Below are 16,994 nucleotides of genomic sequence, written 5' to 3' on the forward strand. Positions count from 1 at the left end.
ACACACCCCACTTTGCAGTTACAGATTTCTAAAAAATGTTTGGAATAATGTATGATTTTCGTTCCACTTCGCACGTGTAAAATTGATTCATGTTTGTGGCAGTAATGTGACAAAATGTGGAAAAATTAAAGGGGCCGAATACTTTTGCAAGCCACTGTATATATATATATATATATATATATATATATATATATATGTATAAATATATATATATATATATAGAGAGAGAGAAAGAGAGAGGGTAGGACTCACCAGGTTGGGGACACTTTGTCCCAGTTGTCAAGCTTAAGTGCGTTAAAGCGTAACCAAGAGCCACTGTCACAGTTTTTCTGTTGTGTGCTGCAGCCCCTCTGTATTTATATATATATATGCTAGCTGATGGCCTGGCGTTGCCCGGGTATGTATTTGTCTGGTGTTGGAACCGCCCACTTTTTCTAACCCTAAAACACAAATATATATATATATATATATATATATATATATATATACTGGGGACCTTAGCTCGTTTAAAAACGGGCAAGGTCTGTCACCACTCTGGCGTGCACATGCACGCGCACGCACGCCGTTTCTGACCCAGTCCTCCCTCAGCTCTCCTCAGTGTCTCTAGTCCCTCACTGCACATGTGCAGTAGCGCAAAACACGGGACACACACACACACACACACAAACACACACACACAGGAAGTGAGGGATGGGATGCAGAGACACATGATGATTATTATAAATAATATATATATATATATATATCAGTGTTCTGAGGGGACTCATTCTCACAAGTGTGTTTCTGGAAGCAATGTCTAGACCAGGCATGGGCAAACTTGGCCCTCCAGCTGTAAAGGAACTACAAATCCCACAATGCATTTGCCTTTATGAGTCATGACTGTGGCTGTCAGACTCCTGCAATGCATTGTGGAACTTGTAGTTCCTCTACAGCTGGAGGGCCAAGTTTGCCCATGCCTGGTCTAGAACCTACCGTGCCTAGGACCATTACATTTATTACTAAAGACATAGAGGTGGCAGGAAAGAAACTGATATAGTCTGACATTGTACATCAGATACTACATATGATCTTTACTGAGACTATTACCATGTAGCACGTCTCTTCACATTTTCTCTTGTTATTTGTCAGCACATGACCAGTTTATGCAACAGCAGTTCTTTATACTTCACACTTGTGGTTTGGTAACCCTCCTAATCTATGTAAACTGTATCCCTTTTTATGCAATACATAGTTAAATTGGATTTCCCATGTCTGTTTTTTTTAAATGTCACTTATAAAGTCCTCAAATCATGTCCTAGACAGACCCTCAGGGAGGAATAGGATGTGTGGGATTAATGGCTGACACTGCAGGGAGGCGGGCACCGTGGCAACATTACCATGGAAACCTAGAGGAGAGAGTGTCAGGGGACCAGAAAGATGCAACACAGGAAGCGGACACTGTATATATCATAAATAATCAAGATTTTCAACTTTAATACATGTTCTGTCTGTATAAGATTATAGATATTTAAGTGATACACAGATTAAATGTATATCCAGAGAAACAGATACAGACAGAGATGTTGTTAATCAACACCAGTGCACAAGGCAAAGATGCATTAGTGATTAGGATATGCTGCGTCAGAGAGTGGGGAATATAGTTTGAGTGCTGTAGAGAAGAGGACATGGTCTCGTCTGAGTGCTTGGAGGGAATGTGGCTCAAGTGCTAGCCTGGTCTTTGTAGGGGGCTCCTGTATATTTAATGAGGTTCGGAAATAAGATGCACTCAGTGGGAGGGCTAAACTACCCCTGAACTCTAAGATATAAGGCATTAGGAAGGAAAAGCGCAGCTACAAAGAAATCTCAAGCACTTACTTTAGCACATCCATCACATGCTGGACGTTGGCACCTAGTAAATTATCCTCTACCGCTAAGCAGTGTTATGTGGTTCTTTGCTCAGAGTCCAGTTAAACATGTAACAACTGATATATTGTGCTCTATATCTTCAATTGAAACGTAACAACTTTTGTAATTTTTCAGACACAGCAAAACTAAACTTTTAAAAATCAATGATAGTTATTAAAGTGATTTTTTATTGGTAAAGCACGTTTAATTTGTTTATTTACTTTTCTCTCCACTCCACTATGAGATATTTGCCCTGATTCATGAACCACGATAACATTTCTGTGCGCACGGTATCCTTGGGTTACCGGAAATACAGATCGGGTTTGGACAGGGTACCTGTATTAATTTTAATCGGATTGCGGGTTGGGTTACGGGTAGTGAAAGCACACATAAGACAATTTGCAATGCAATAAATTAAATGCTGCTCTGCTTTGGTATAATTTCTCCCTACTCAGAATAAACCAGGGAGCACTGTTCACATAAAAGTTTCCAACGTGAACATAAACCATGAAAAGCTCACTCGGAGTAAAAACTTAACTTTTATTAAGCACATCAATATCTGTGTTTACCACTAAAGTGTGAGTGCAAGCAAAAACCTTATAAAAACACACATATTGCCGTGTACTAGGGACTTGGCATCTAAAGCGGGCACCCCCATACAGCTCGCCATTCACACATGCACAGATGAACACCACAATCCAATCCACCAACATCAATGATGGTAATTGTTCAGACTACTCAACAAGCTCACGGTCAACCAGAAATTCTTGGAGTGTGACTGATGCACTGATGAGGATCAACCAATCCGAAACAGTCTGTATGCATGTTGGATTATTGTGGCACTGTACAATTACCGTAATAAGCTGACACATCAGTGCATTCCAGCGGTTGTGGAGGTGTGTCTAGCTATCAGGGACAACAAAGGATGATTTGCATATTCAGCAGTGATGCATTGTGGGAGACGTCATATGCTCACTGTAATCTGAATAATTGCAAGTACCCTCTGTTTTAAGTAGGCACACTTTTGTTTTGCATGGTCAGTCAGTATCGCTCTCGACACAAATGCAGTGTGCAAGCATGCACGAGTCAAGTGGAACCACTGCTCAAATCCAGCAACACAGCTTGTGCAGAGCCAATAAAGTTGGAAAATCTCACACTCTTGCCATGTGCCACGTCACCTGTGGCTCACATGTGCTCAAGCAAAAGGTAATCTCTACAGTGTGGTCACCTCATCCCTTCTATTGTGAGCGCTGGGAGTATGGTTCACTCCCTATGCTCATCTGTCACAGGGCTTGCTGACACACTTCACTGGGAGGACAACCAGCTAAAGATGTGTAACGATCTAACAAGATCAGTGTCACACTCAGAACCTCGATTATTAGTGATCCGCAAAATCACTAATAATACAAGGATTGGCCCGATTATATAGCAATCTGCGGAATTGCCAATAATGCGGGCTGATCAAAAGGTAGTAGACACAAGAAACAAATGTAGCAAGATACAATACAGTGTAAATTCACTAGTTTGTGGAAATGTTCACCACACTGTAATTCCTCAGAGGTGTGGTTACCTCTGAATGGGAACCCCGTGTGTGAGATCCTCCAAGGGAAACAGTGGAGGAGTCTCGGCCTCTAGCAGTAATGGTCTGCTAGGGGCGGGGGTCTCAGAGAGGCAAGCCTCTGATAGAGACCCTACAGTGGGAGATGTTCCACTTAAGGGAGAAAAGTCAGACAAAATGAGGTTCGGCAACAGATCAGGCGGCAACAGTTCAGACACGTGAGACAAGAGAATAGTCAGAAACCAAGCCAATAGTCGATAACGGTACGGGCTGGCGAAGTACAGAATCAGGAAATGGAAGGATAGTCAAGACAGGCACAGAGTCATACACAATAAATCAATACGGTTCAATATGCGTATATATTGGCGATAAACCAGTATATAACGCAATATCAAATACAAAACTAGCTAGGTGTGACAAGAGCCAGGGTCCTGCCGGATTATCACACGGGAACTGACTAGGTCTGAGTGCTGACACAGTGTATCGCAAACACAGACTAAGTGCGATTGAAAAGCACTTCCTTAACCATTTAGTGGCATCCTAACGTATTAAAACGTCATGCTTTACCCTATTAACGGCAACATGACGTATTAATAAGTCGCGCGTTCCCGCCGCTGCTACCGCCGTGTGCGCGCCGCTATGGCCGCCGTTTCCATCGGGATCCCGTGCTGAGGGATTGGGGAAGAAGACCAAACGGTCCTCTACCCAATCGCAGTGCCTGGAGTGAATGGACGTGACCGCGAACAGCGGCTACGTCCATTCACAAAAACAGGAAATGTAACAATTAAATAAAGTGTAAAAAAAAAAAAAAAAATGAACACTTTCTATAACGAGTGTTCACTAGCGCCATCTTGTGGCCAAAAAGTATATTACACGTACAAAATACATACATTTACAAGTACATACACATGACATGAGTAATAAAATTAATAAAATTACACTTCCAACACTCCCCCTCCAAAAGAAAACACTTGTAAAAAAAAATCAGCTCAAAATAAATAAATAAATACTTGCCTTAGGGACTCAGCTTTTTTTAATCTATATTTTATGGGAGAAAATTAATTTTAATTTATTACATAGGGGCTTGTAATTATGGCCAGAACAAAAAAAAACAGAACAGAAAAATAACACCTATATTTCAAAATAATATACTGTCGCCATACATTGTGATAGGGACATAATTTAAATGGTTTAATAATCGGGACAACTGGGCAAATACAATGTGTTTGTTTTATCCACAGGAGAATGTTCAATTTTAAAACTATAATGGCTGAAAACTAAGGAATAATGATTTTTTTTCTATTTTTTTGTTTTTTTCTCATTAAAATGCATTTAGAATAAAAAAATTCTTAGCAAAATGTACTACCCACAGAAAGCCTAATTGGTGGTGAAAAAAACGAGGTATAGATCATTTTCTTGTGATAAGTAGTAATAAAGTTATTAGGGAATAAAAGGGAGGAGCACTGACAAGTGAAAATTGCTCTGGTCCGTTAGAGTAAAAACCCTTGGGGGTGAACTGGTTAAATACTGCCTGGGAGAGAAGTCCCCACCCCAAACAGCAACCAATCAGAGCAGGCTAAATACGTCAGCTGACCTCCAGGTCAGCTGACACGTTTTCTAGGGGTATAAAGGCATGACTGGCGTGCGCGCGCACCCCCTAGAGGCAAGATGGCAGAGCCCTGGTGAGCAGCACGCCGGTGAGTTTGGCGCGGTGCGCCCGGAAGGTCTAGCGCTGAGGATGCGGACAAATTTCCGCATTCCGCATTGGAAGGTCCGCCTGCCGGAATGGATGCGACCATATTTCCGCAATCCGTCCGGCGTCGTGGAATTTTCGTTACAAGATGCTTATGGCAGTATGGAGGGCTGGCGGAAGAGCGCTTACTCCATGATGCCTCAGTCAATCCCCAGCATGTGTGTAGGCAGGACTACCTACATGTTTTGCCCAGCCAATCCAGGGCTTACTCAAGACAAACTGGTCTGCCTCTTTGAAGCACAGAAGTTGTTTTACAAAGCTGTTAAAAAGGGTGCTGGAAGCTCTCGGTTAAAGTGGACCTGAACTCTTGCACAGGACTGAAGAAATACATAGAGAAATGCACCCTGTGTGTATTTAGAGAGTTTAGCCTGTTTAATTCCTCCTTATTTGAGTCTAATCACAAGTTGTAATCTGATCTCTACCTGTGTCCCATGACTGCCTATGGCAGAGATGGCAGATAAGGCCATTTGAAAGCACAGGGTGTTAACAATATGTCTGCTTCCATGAATCAGGATGTAGAAACAGTGCAGATTTATTTTAGGACTAGTAGAAAGGCCCGCCCATTAAAAAACGGGCACTAGGCCAAAGCCGCTAAACCCCAGCAACGCGCATATCGATGCGTCTCTCACCACAGTCCGAAGTATTTACACACACGGAGATGTTGCTTGCTTGGCAGTTGGAAAAAGCTGTTATGTAAGCTGCAATGAGGTTATCAGACAGCAAACTGGAAGCAGGGACACACACACACAGGGACAGGACGCAGAGACACAGGGGTTTTATTATATAGGATTTGTATCAGATGTAACAAAGACTTTTTTTTGTTTAAATGTTATTATGCTGTTGCATATCTTTTAGAGCAGAGTGGATGTTCTGAGTTCTTCAGGTCCACTTTAAAAGTAATGCTGCACCAATGTTAAAAGCCATGATAGCGGTTATAAACGTTCATTTGGGCACTCCAAGGTGCCTGAGTTTTATGGCCGATATGGGAACTGTAAGCAACAGCCGCATACATTGTCAACCTCTTCTTTACATAATTATAAATTCTGTGTCTTTTGCTTCCCAAAATCTGTGATGGTTGCTGAGAGCAGAATATTTACTTGTAGACTTGTTTGCTGCTGCTCAGCAGACTCGTTCCTGCTCTCAAACTGAGACATCCCTCCCCCCATACTAGGACTAATATCTAAAGGCTAACTGGGTACATGCCAATGTGATATTAAAGATGTGTTTTTCATACATGGCCAGGAATCATTTAGTATTTCATGCTCTGCTGGAAGGAGAGGGGTGGTAAGAAAGCATTTTGATTGTTAGTGACTGTTAGTGATGGCCACACACCATCCAATAAAAAGATCTGATTTTACACCAATTCGATAAAAATGATCAGTTGTACAAAGAAATCAAATCTTTTTCTATTTGAGAGAGAAATCTGATAGAATGTCACTTATTTTTCCATATACAGTGATGTGAAAAACTATTTGCCCCCTTCCTGATTTCTTATTCTTTTGCATGTTTGTCACACTTAAATGTTTCTGCTCATCAAATACCGTTAACTATTAGTCAAAGATAACATAATTGAACACAAAATGCAGTTTTAAATGATGGTTTTTATTATTTAGTGAGAAAAAAAACTCCAAACCTACATGACCCTGTGTGAAAAAGAAATTGCCCCCTAAACCTAATAACTGGTTGGGCCACCCTTAGCAGCAATAACTGCAATCAAGCGTTTGCGATAACTTGCAATGAGTTTTTTACAGCGCTCTGGAGGAATATTGGCCCACTCATCTTTGCAGAATTGTTGTAATTCAGCTTTATTTGAGGGTTTTCTAGCATGAACCGCCTTTTTAAGGTCATGCCACAACATCTCAATAGGATTCAGGTCGGGACTTTGACTAGGCCACTCCAAAGTCTTCATTTTGTTTTTCTTCAGCCATTCAGAGGTGGATTTGCTGGTGTGTTTTGGGTCATTGTCCTGCTGCAGCACCCAAGATCGTTTCAGCTTGAGTTGACGAACAGATGGCCGGACATTCTCCTTCAGGATTTTTTGGTAGACAGTAGAATTCATGGTTCCATCTATCACAGCAAGCTTTCCAGGTCCTGAAGCAGCAAAACAACCCCAGACCATCACACTACCACCACCATATTTTACTGTTGGTATGATGTTCTTTTGCTGAAATGCTGTGTTACTTCTACACCAGATGTAACGGGACACGCACCTTCCAAAAAGTTCAACTTTTGTCTCGTCGGTCCACAAGGTATTTTCCCCAAAGTCTTGGCAATCATTGAGATGTTTTTTTAGCAAAATTGAGACGAGCCTTAATGTTCTTTTTGCTTAAAAGTGGTTTGCGCCTTGGATATCTGCCATTCGGGCCGTTTTTGCCCAGGCTCTTTCTTATGGTGGAGTCGTGAACACTGACCTTAATTGAGGCAAGTGAGGTCTGCAGTTCTTTAGGGGTCTTTTGTGGCCTCTCTGATGAGTTTTCTCTGCGCTCTTGGGGTAATTTTGGTCGGCCGGCCACTCCTGGGAAGGTTCATCACTGTTCCATGTTTTTGCCATTTGTGGATAATGGCTTTCACTGTGGTTCGCTGGAGTCCCAAAGCTTTAGAAATGGCTTTATAACCTTTACCAGACTGATAGATCTCAATTACTTTTGTTCTCATTTGTTCCTGAATTTCTTTGGATCTTGGCATGATGTCTAGCTTTTGAGGTGCTTTTGGTCTACTTCTCTGTGTCAGATAGCTCCTATTTAAGTGATTTCTTGATTGAAACAGGTGTGGCAGTAATCAGGCCTTGGGGGGACTACAGAAATTGAACTCAGGTGTAATAAACCACCTTTAAGTTATTTTTTATCAAGGGGGGGGGGGCAATCACTTTTTCACACAGGGCCATGTAGATTTGGAGTTTTTTTTCTCATTAAATAATAAAAACCATCATTTAAAACTGCATTTTGTGTTCAATTATGTTATCTTTGACTAATAGTTAACGGTTTTTGATGAGCAGAAACATTAAGTTTTACAAACATGCAAAAGAATAAGAAATCAGGAATTGGGCAAATAGTTTTTCACATCACTGTAAGTCGACTGATGTACTGACTTCGCTATAAGGCTGCTTTCACAATGGGACGTTAAAGGCTGACGTTACAGCAGCCTGTAACGCAGCCCAACTCACAGCAATGAAAAATCAATGGGCTGTTCACACTGCCCAAGTTGCGTTACATGCTGTGCGTTCTACGCAGTTTTAGCCGTGTTAGACTTTTTGCACATGCTCAGTGATTTGTTGTTTTGGTTTTTTTGTGTGCGGAGAGGAGGAGGGGAGAGTCCGCTCTTGTAGCCAGCCACATGGCTACTTAATATTCACTGAATTGCAGTGTTTACTTCCTGGAGCGGCCGCTGATTGGCTGGCGGGACCACGTGATGAGGAGTGTTCTGATCACGTGGTCTCCGCAGACTATCGGACGCAAAAGGCGCACCAAGAGCTGCATAACGCGGCTCTAGGTAGCGTCTTCCTCCAACACCACCAGGCGTTGCGTTAGGGGCACGTTATGTGACCTATAACGTCCCCTAAAACGCAACGTTCTGGTGGGAAAGAGGCCTAAATTTCCACAACTGACAGTTCATAATGAACTTATTTGCAGCCATGGCTGCTTAGAAGAAACTCTGACAAACAAGGGCCCTTTTTCAACGTTTTAGAACAGTTTTGTAGTCAGGGCATTACAGCAGGTGGTGGTCAACACACCCAAAACTTTTTATCAGGAACCACATGGGGCTGTTCTATTTGTACATCCCTATTAATACAAATGAATACTAACTTAAATAATGTTTGGACAATTTTTTTGCAATGTATGAAATTGAAAAGATGGAATTGCATTTTCTCAACAAATGTAGAATTACAGTGCTGCCCATAATTATTCTTACCCCTGGCCAATTTTGACTTAAAGTTACTTTTATTCAACCAGCAAGTAATTTTTTTTACGGGAAATGACATAGGTGTCTCTCAAAACATAAGACAATGTACAAAAGGCATTACTGTGGAAAAAAAAAATGATCTTTTATTTACATTTGAGCAAATAGTGTCCAGTCCAAAATTATTCATACCCTTCTTAATAGTAAATAGAAAAGCCTATTACAGCAATCAATAGCTTTCTATAATTGCAGACCAGCTTTTTGCATGTCTCCACAGGTATTTTTACCCATTCATTTTCAGCAATGAGCTCCAAATTTTTTAGGTTGGGGGAGTCTTCTTCTTTTGCTGTGTTTTTTTCGGTCCATGTCATGCTGAAATGTCCACTGGTGTCCAAGGCCAAGTTTCTCTGCAGACTGCATGATGTTGTTGTTGAGAATCCTCATGGATTGCTCTTTTTTTATGGTGCCGTTTACTGTGATTAGGTTCCCTTGTCCATTGGCTGAAAAATACCCTCAAAGCATTAGGTTCCCACCACCATGTTTGACAGTGGGGATGGCGTTCTTTGGGTTGAAGGCTTCTCCTTTTTTACGGAAATGAAGAAAACATTATTGTGACCAAACAAATCAATTTTTGTTTAATCTGACCATAACACAGAAGACCAGAAGACTTCTTCTTTGTACAGATGAGCATTTGCAAAAGCCAAGCGAGATATTGTGTGCCCTATCTGGAGTGGCGTCCTCCTTGGTCTGCATGCGTGGAACCCAGCAGTGTGCAGTGTCCGTTGGATTGTCTGCCTTGCGAAATTGCCACCAGCAGAGCCCAGATTCACCAGGATGGCCTTGGTGGTGATCCTTGGATTCTTTTTCACCTCTCTCACAATCCTCCTGTCCAGCACAGGTTTCACTTTTGACTTCCGACCACCTCCTCTGAGATTTCCTACAGTGGGGAACATCTTGTATTTTTCAATAATACTTTGCAGTGTAGCCACTGGAGCTTGAAAACATTTAGAAATGACCTTTCCCTGACTTGTGAGCAGACACAATGCACAGCCACGGGTCCTCATTGGGCTCCTTTGTCCTTCCCATGACAATCCACAAACCAACTGTAGAGAGCTGCTGTTTTTCACCTGTTGAGCTGATTTAAACAGCTGTTCCCAATTAATCTGGGTGATTAGGATGCTTTGGAAAGGTAATGCAAAGTAATTGGACTATTTGGAATGGTATAGAACTTTGGATTTTACCACAGACTGTGACAGTTTGTGAAGGGTATGAATAATTTTGGACTGGACACTTTTTGCTCAAATGTAAATAAAAGCTGAGAGATGTTTTTTTCCCCCCACAATGCCTCTTGTACATCGTCTTGTTATCTTTTGGGAGACACCAATGTCATTGCCCGTCAAAAAATTACTTGCTGGTTAAATAAAAGTAACTTTAAAGAGACTCCGTAACAAAAATTTAATCCGGTTTTCTTCCATCCTACAAGTTCCAAAATCTATTCTAATGTGCTCTGGCTTACTGCAGCACGTTCTACTATCACCATCTCTGTAATAAATCAACTTATCTCTCTCCTGTCAGACTTGTCGGCCTGTGTCTGGAAGGCTGCCAAGTTCTTCAGTGTTGTGGTTCTGTGATGCATCTCCCCCCTCCAGGCCCCTCTCTGCACACTGCCTGTGTGTTATTTAGATTAGTGCAGCTTCTCTCTGCTCTATTATCTTTTACAAGCTGGATAAATCCTCCTCTGAGCTGGCTGGGCTTTCACATACTGAGGAATTACATACAGGCAGAGCTGTCTGCACTCTCCAGGAAGAAACAGCCTGACACTTCAGTGGAAGATAGCTGCAGGGGGAAAGAAACACACAAATGATCTCTTGAGATTAAAAAGGAAGGCTGTATACAGCCTGCTTGTGTATGGATGTATTATCTATGTGTGGACATACTGTACATCAACCTACTTCCTGTTTTGGTGGCCATTTTGTTTGTTTATAAACAAACTTTTTAAAACTGTTTTTAACCACGTTTAATGCGGCGGGGAGCGACGAAATTGTGACAGAGGGTAATAGGAGATGTCCCCTAACGCACTGGTATGCTTACTTTTGTGCGATTTTAACAATACAGATTCTCTTTAAGTCAAAATTTGCCAAGGAAATTAATAATTATGGGCAGCACTGTACAGTATGCTTTAAAATGTTAGGGCCGGGACCCACTAGACTGCTTTGGGCAGCATTTTTGGATTGCCATCAATTCCACAAAATGTATGGAGTGGGACCCACAGGAGCCATTGCGATTGGGGCAAACCACAATCGCAGGTCCTGCAGCATTTTGGAAGTAATTGCACTACAATACAAAGTATATGAGTGCTGCAAAATTGCTTTTGAATCGCTTTTCAAAAGCGGTTTTGGGGTCGCTTGTGTTATGTTTAAGTAAAGTTTCTTACTGGGTGTCCTGATGTCTGGCTTCCGCCCCTAGCAGAAGAGGCCACAGGAGCTTCTCCGATTGGAGCTAGGAAAGCACCTACGACCTCTTCTGCTAGGGGTTGGGGCTACGGGGGGAAGACGGGCATCGGGACACCCGGTAAGTATAATACTGTAAACTTTATTTAAAAAGGTAAAAAAGAAACAAAATGCAAATTGGAACTATACTGTGCTCAAAATGCCGGGAATCGTGGTACAATTGCACTGGAAATACTGCGCAATGCGATTGAGCAATTCCAAAGAGATTTTCAAACCTAGTGGGGGCCAACCCTTAGGCCTGGAACCCACTGAAATACGCAAACGCAAAACGCAACCGCTAGCGTTTTGTCTGAGAGGTTTGCAAGCGGATTCATGCGCGTTTTGGGTTGTGTTTTGCAACATTGTATTTTTTTCCCCAGCGGGTGCCTAGCGTTTTGCGTTTTTATCCTGATTGGTCCTGTGAATTATTTTTAATTTTGTTACAGTGTGCTGAACCGCAAAACGCTAGCAAAACCGCTCAGTTTAGGTTTTGCTGAGCGTTTCTGCTAGCGTTTCAATACTTTACATTGAAGCGCTAACGCACCCAAAATGCTGCAGGTCCTGCGTTTGCGTTTCTGGGAAACGCAAACGCTCCTGTGGAAGTTGCCCCATCCATTAACATTAGCCCAGCGTTTTGGCAAACTGCTAGCGTATCGCAGTGCTGCCAAAACGCTGCCAAAAGCGCTCCTGTGGGTTCCAGCCCTTACAGTTTATTAAGTTCTTGATGGCATTGCAGGCCATTCATTTGCAAGAAAAGCTCTTCGTGATAAAATGACATCCTGCTTTTGAAACAGATGAGTCTTCTTTAAGACACCACTTGATCTTTTGTATCTAAGTGATAAGGAAATGAGAGAGCGCTAAAAGCTTACTAATAAAATGACTCTCTCCTGACTATATTTAGTATGTGCTGTTTGGGCACTGCTGCAGCATTGATTTTGTAATGATTCACATTTCCATTCATACATTGCCTGCAATAGAACAAGTGATGTGACCACTAAATTCTACAACTTAGAAAGGCAGGCTATTGTTTTTTGCTGCTGGAAATATTTCTAACATAAATTCCAATAAGGACAGTCTAATATTATACCAGAACCAAAACAACTGCACATACGTATAAACCTGAATGCCACCCCCTTTCCAATTTCTGAATATATACATGCTACAAACAAGGCACTGTTTGGGTGATCTAACTGAACCATGTCCCTGGTTTTATGTTATGTAGAACACACTCATGTTTTTATAAATAAGCTTTTTGTATCCCTGGCACTGATAATAAAAACAGTTGTAAATCAGATAAGTGTGAATCTGTAGAAATTCCACATTGTTTGTTTAATAACCAGTATTATGCAATATTGCACCCATTGAATGGTGCAGGTAGAAATCATAGAGTCCGACTCCAACATTTTAATGGGGTCCAATGACTTAGGCACATTTATGCAATAATTACGTTAACGGCCTGTTGGCTGAAGTATGGGGATACAAGACAGTGAACACTGCAACATACAGTGTATACAGATCATGGGGAGAAATGAGAAATCAAATTGTTGAAGAAAATGAAAAGCCACCTCATGCCTTTGCTCCAAGACCCCATACCAGCCACCATTATTTCTACAACTGCAGCCACCTAAGCACATGTTGGTGCAGGCCACACACTCTGAAACTCTGCCTTCCTTTCAGTCAGACAAATAATGCACCTGCAACCTCTGTCTTTACTATGTATAGTCTTCTACTGAATGGAATACATCTCTATTACTTATACTGTACTGACAAAGAAGAACAGTCGTACCAGTGATTTATGATGAGTCTGAGGCAGGTGATCATTGCAGAAAACTGATTTTTTCAAATGCATGTATTTGCTTTAAAATCTGCTTTCATAAGGGAATTTTCGCATGCGTTTTTTTCAGAACAGCTAATGAAAGTCAATGGGAATTCGCATGAGATGTGCAAATTTATGCTGCAAGTAGTACGTTTTTTCACGCATGTGAAAATGGAAATTTTAGAAGTGTTATTCATTAAACTTTCATTAGATGCTTGGCAAAAGCTTTTTCGCACATTCACAAAACACACACATTTTAATAAGTCTGAGACCTGCCTAAATGAAGGTGGCACCAGGTAAAGTGCAATTAAGAAATCCTGGGTTCATCTCAAACTTCTAATCATCAGAATTCAAATTAAACCTGTCATGATAGTAATATGCAGACTCCCATTTCCTTCTGAAGGACAATCTTGTTACTAGGCTGCTATACCAATCACTCCTATGAAAGTGTGAAGTATGCGGATTAGGTATTGTGAATTGTATCTGACTACTCTGATGTGCTTACTTGTTCCAGGCTTATTATAATAGCCTGAGGACTATAATGGCATTATTGCAAGACAACTAGTGTTTTCAGAAGATGAGCAATATCATGCCCAGTATTTCTTTACTCATAGATACAAGCAAACCTTCTGTATATCTAAATGTCAACTGCAAGAAATATGTGTTTTAAGAGGACCTTTCTCTATCTCAAAATCGTTTCAGCCCAAATTGAGAATACTAGAGCTACTTTACATTGCCCTAAATCAAATCACAAGGAAGACTTGTTCTACCATAAACTGTTGAATATTTTATAGCAACCTAAAGAATCCCCATGATATCGCATAATATAGGATCCACCCTTATAAACAACATCGGACACCAAAGCCTGCCATCCAGTTCCTCTGGTTTCCCTCATATAGCTCCCAGTTCACCCAAAGCATCTCCATTCAGCCGTGCTCTGCCCCTTATAAGTTTGTCTGCATCTTAAATGATCCCTAAGATATTGCAAAATATTGGACTTACCCTTGTAAACAACACTGAACACCAAAGACCGCCATTCAGTTCCCCGATTTCCTTCATTTGACTCCCAGTTCACCCAAAGCACCTCTCTTCAGCCTTGCTCTGCTCTTTATACAGTAAGTTTGTCTGGCACCCCCCCCCCCCCCCCCCCCCTATTTCCACCAGATTTATATGAAACCAAACTTTTCTGTGGTTTCACCAATTGGATTCAGAATTGTAACTACAAATCATAGTGCCCAAAGCAAGATTTTCATGGGGTCTATAGATCTAGACATAGTCTTTATAACTACAGTACTGTAAATGATAGTAATAATATAGATCTGCTTTTGTATGTGATCAAATGGGAAAATGAGATGTGGAAGAGACCGATGATGGATGAGAAGGCTTTATGCTGACATTACTAGAAGCTCAATCAATGTATTATCTTTAGAAAACTCATAAAAAGTACTTCAAAGATACCTCACTCTAGCCACACAGCTAAATATGTCCCTTGACAGAGCTGTAAATGTTTTGTGGTTGAGGAACCATTCTAAACAGGGTCTGATATACAAATCCTTTTCCAAAAATATAGTGATACTGTTTAAAATGTGAATAAAGCCGCGTTCTGTTGCTACGAAGGGAGACAGAGGGACGAAGTGCAGCACAAAATGAACAACACAGGGTAGGAGAGGTAATGGGGGAGAACAATATAATCGTCCCTGCGCTCACACAAGATATTCAACGTCGCCTGGCACACAAATAGTCTTTGGAAAATGAAAGATCACAGACCAATCTTACCATCCTCCATGTAGTATGAGAGCCATACCTACAGTCTTTTCTATGGAGCTGAACTCCACATCAGAAAAAAATCTTTGCAAGATGCTGCACACACAGATGCTGTACAGACACCAAAGATCAGTATCTGCAAAAGATCTGTTCCTGCCAAAGATCCGTTCCTGCAAATTGCAATGATAGTCTATGAGATCTGCAGATCATCATACACACCTTGTTTAACTGACATTCATCTGCAGATCAGACAATCATCTGCAGATCTGAAAATCCATCCTGGTGGATCTGATCTGCAGATGAATGTTAGTTATACAAGGAGGCTGATTCACAAAGCGGTGCAAACTTTTTCGCGGACTTTTGCGCGCGCAATTTGCCCGCGATTCGCGCGATCACGGACTTTTGCGCGCGCAATTTGCCGCGATGCGCGCGAATCGCGGCAAATTGCGCGCGCAAAAGTCCGCCAAAAACTTTGCACCGCTTTGTGAATCAGGCCCTAGGTGTGTATGAGGATCTGCAGATATCATAGACTATGAATGCATTTTGCAGGAATGGATCTTTTGCAGGAACAGATCTTTTGCAGATACTGATCTTTTGAATGTGTACAGCATCTTTGTGTGCAGCATCCTGCAAAGATTTCTGTCTGATGGGGAGTGCAGCTCCATAGAATAGACTGTGTAGAGTATGGCTCTCATACTACATGGAAGGGGGTAACATTGGTCTGTGATCTTTCATTTTCCAAAGACTATGATCTGATGTGTGTATGAGCCTTAAGCTTTCTTCTTTACCTCTGCTTATTGTATATATTGCAGATGCAAAAGCTCTGCTCCTAGGATTAGTGAAAGAGTAGTCTGTGTGAGCATTGTCAGATTAAACAGTACTATTCCTCCTTCAATAATGACAGAGAATTGACCCCTGCCTAAATGGTATAGTCTACAGAGCCAACGGCTTCCTTTATTTGGTGCATGGATACCTGAAACAGAGAAACTGCCATTAACTAATCCCTATTCATTTCAGTGGAGCCAGTCATAGCTCTTGGTGCGCAGAAAGCCTTAAGGAGGCAACACACAATACAATAAAATTATCTATGTTTACAGCAATTCGATAAAGACAAACAGAAAAAAACAATGTTTTTTTTTTTTTATTCGATCAAATCCCCCCCCCCTTTTTACACAAGTACGGTGGAGTGGCGGACCTGAACTCAGAACTTTCCCGCTGCTCTAAAAGATACGCAACAGCATAATAACCTTTAAAGAGCAACTGTCAGGCATAAAATCAAAAATCAATTCTCTATTTGTAGCTGATAAATAAGTAAAAAGGATGCTAACCAGACAATTCAAAAGTTTAAAATCAATCTTACTTTTTTTTCCCCAATAGAATATCATTCCCCAGGAGCCCTGGCTCTTATCTCCTACATCCGCCGCACAAAGGAAGTTGCTGTGCTTGCTAATGCAGCCTGATTGACTGAAGCCTCTATCCCTCCTGTTTTCCCCTCCAACATCTCTGTTCCTCTGTGATTTCCCGCCTTGTTCTCCTCCACTATGCCGGAGGTTGCAGGCTGCTAGGGCGCAGGGAGGGGGCCAGCTCCTGTCCTCTGTCACTGCCCTCGGCCCCCTCCTGTAGTGTGCCACCGTCCACCCCCTCTCTGCACATCCCCCCTCAGCTTCCCCTCTCCTCCCCGCAGCATTACAGAGCGCAGTGGGGAGGAATAAAGGCAGCGCACAGACGCACCTCATCATGGTTCCAGGCGCTGGAGTTCCCATTTATACTCTGCACTACCGCCGGCGGTAGTGCAGAAAATATAGATGGGAACCCCATCGCCTGCAACTATGA

General features: G+C 41.8%; 1 protein-coding gene across 3 annotated transcripts in view; it reads right to left on the reverse strand.

Moving 5' to 3' along the window:
• Positions 1-16,994, reverse strand: part of PALM (paralemmin) — a 139,543-nt gene that overhangs the window by 77,157 nt on the left and 45,392 nt on the right. The gene's annotated exons all lie outside the window — the stretch shown is intronic.

This window comes from Hyperolius riggenbachi, chromosome 1 (genome assembly GCF_040937935.1).
Source record: "Hyperolius riggenbachi isolate aHypRig1 chromosome 1, aHypRig1.pri, whole genome shotgun sequence".
NCBI classification, from domain to species: domain Eukaryota; kingdom Metazoa; phylum Chordata; class Amphibia; order Anura; family Hyperoliidae; genus Hyperolius; species Hyperolius riggenbachi.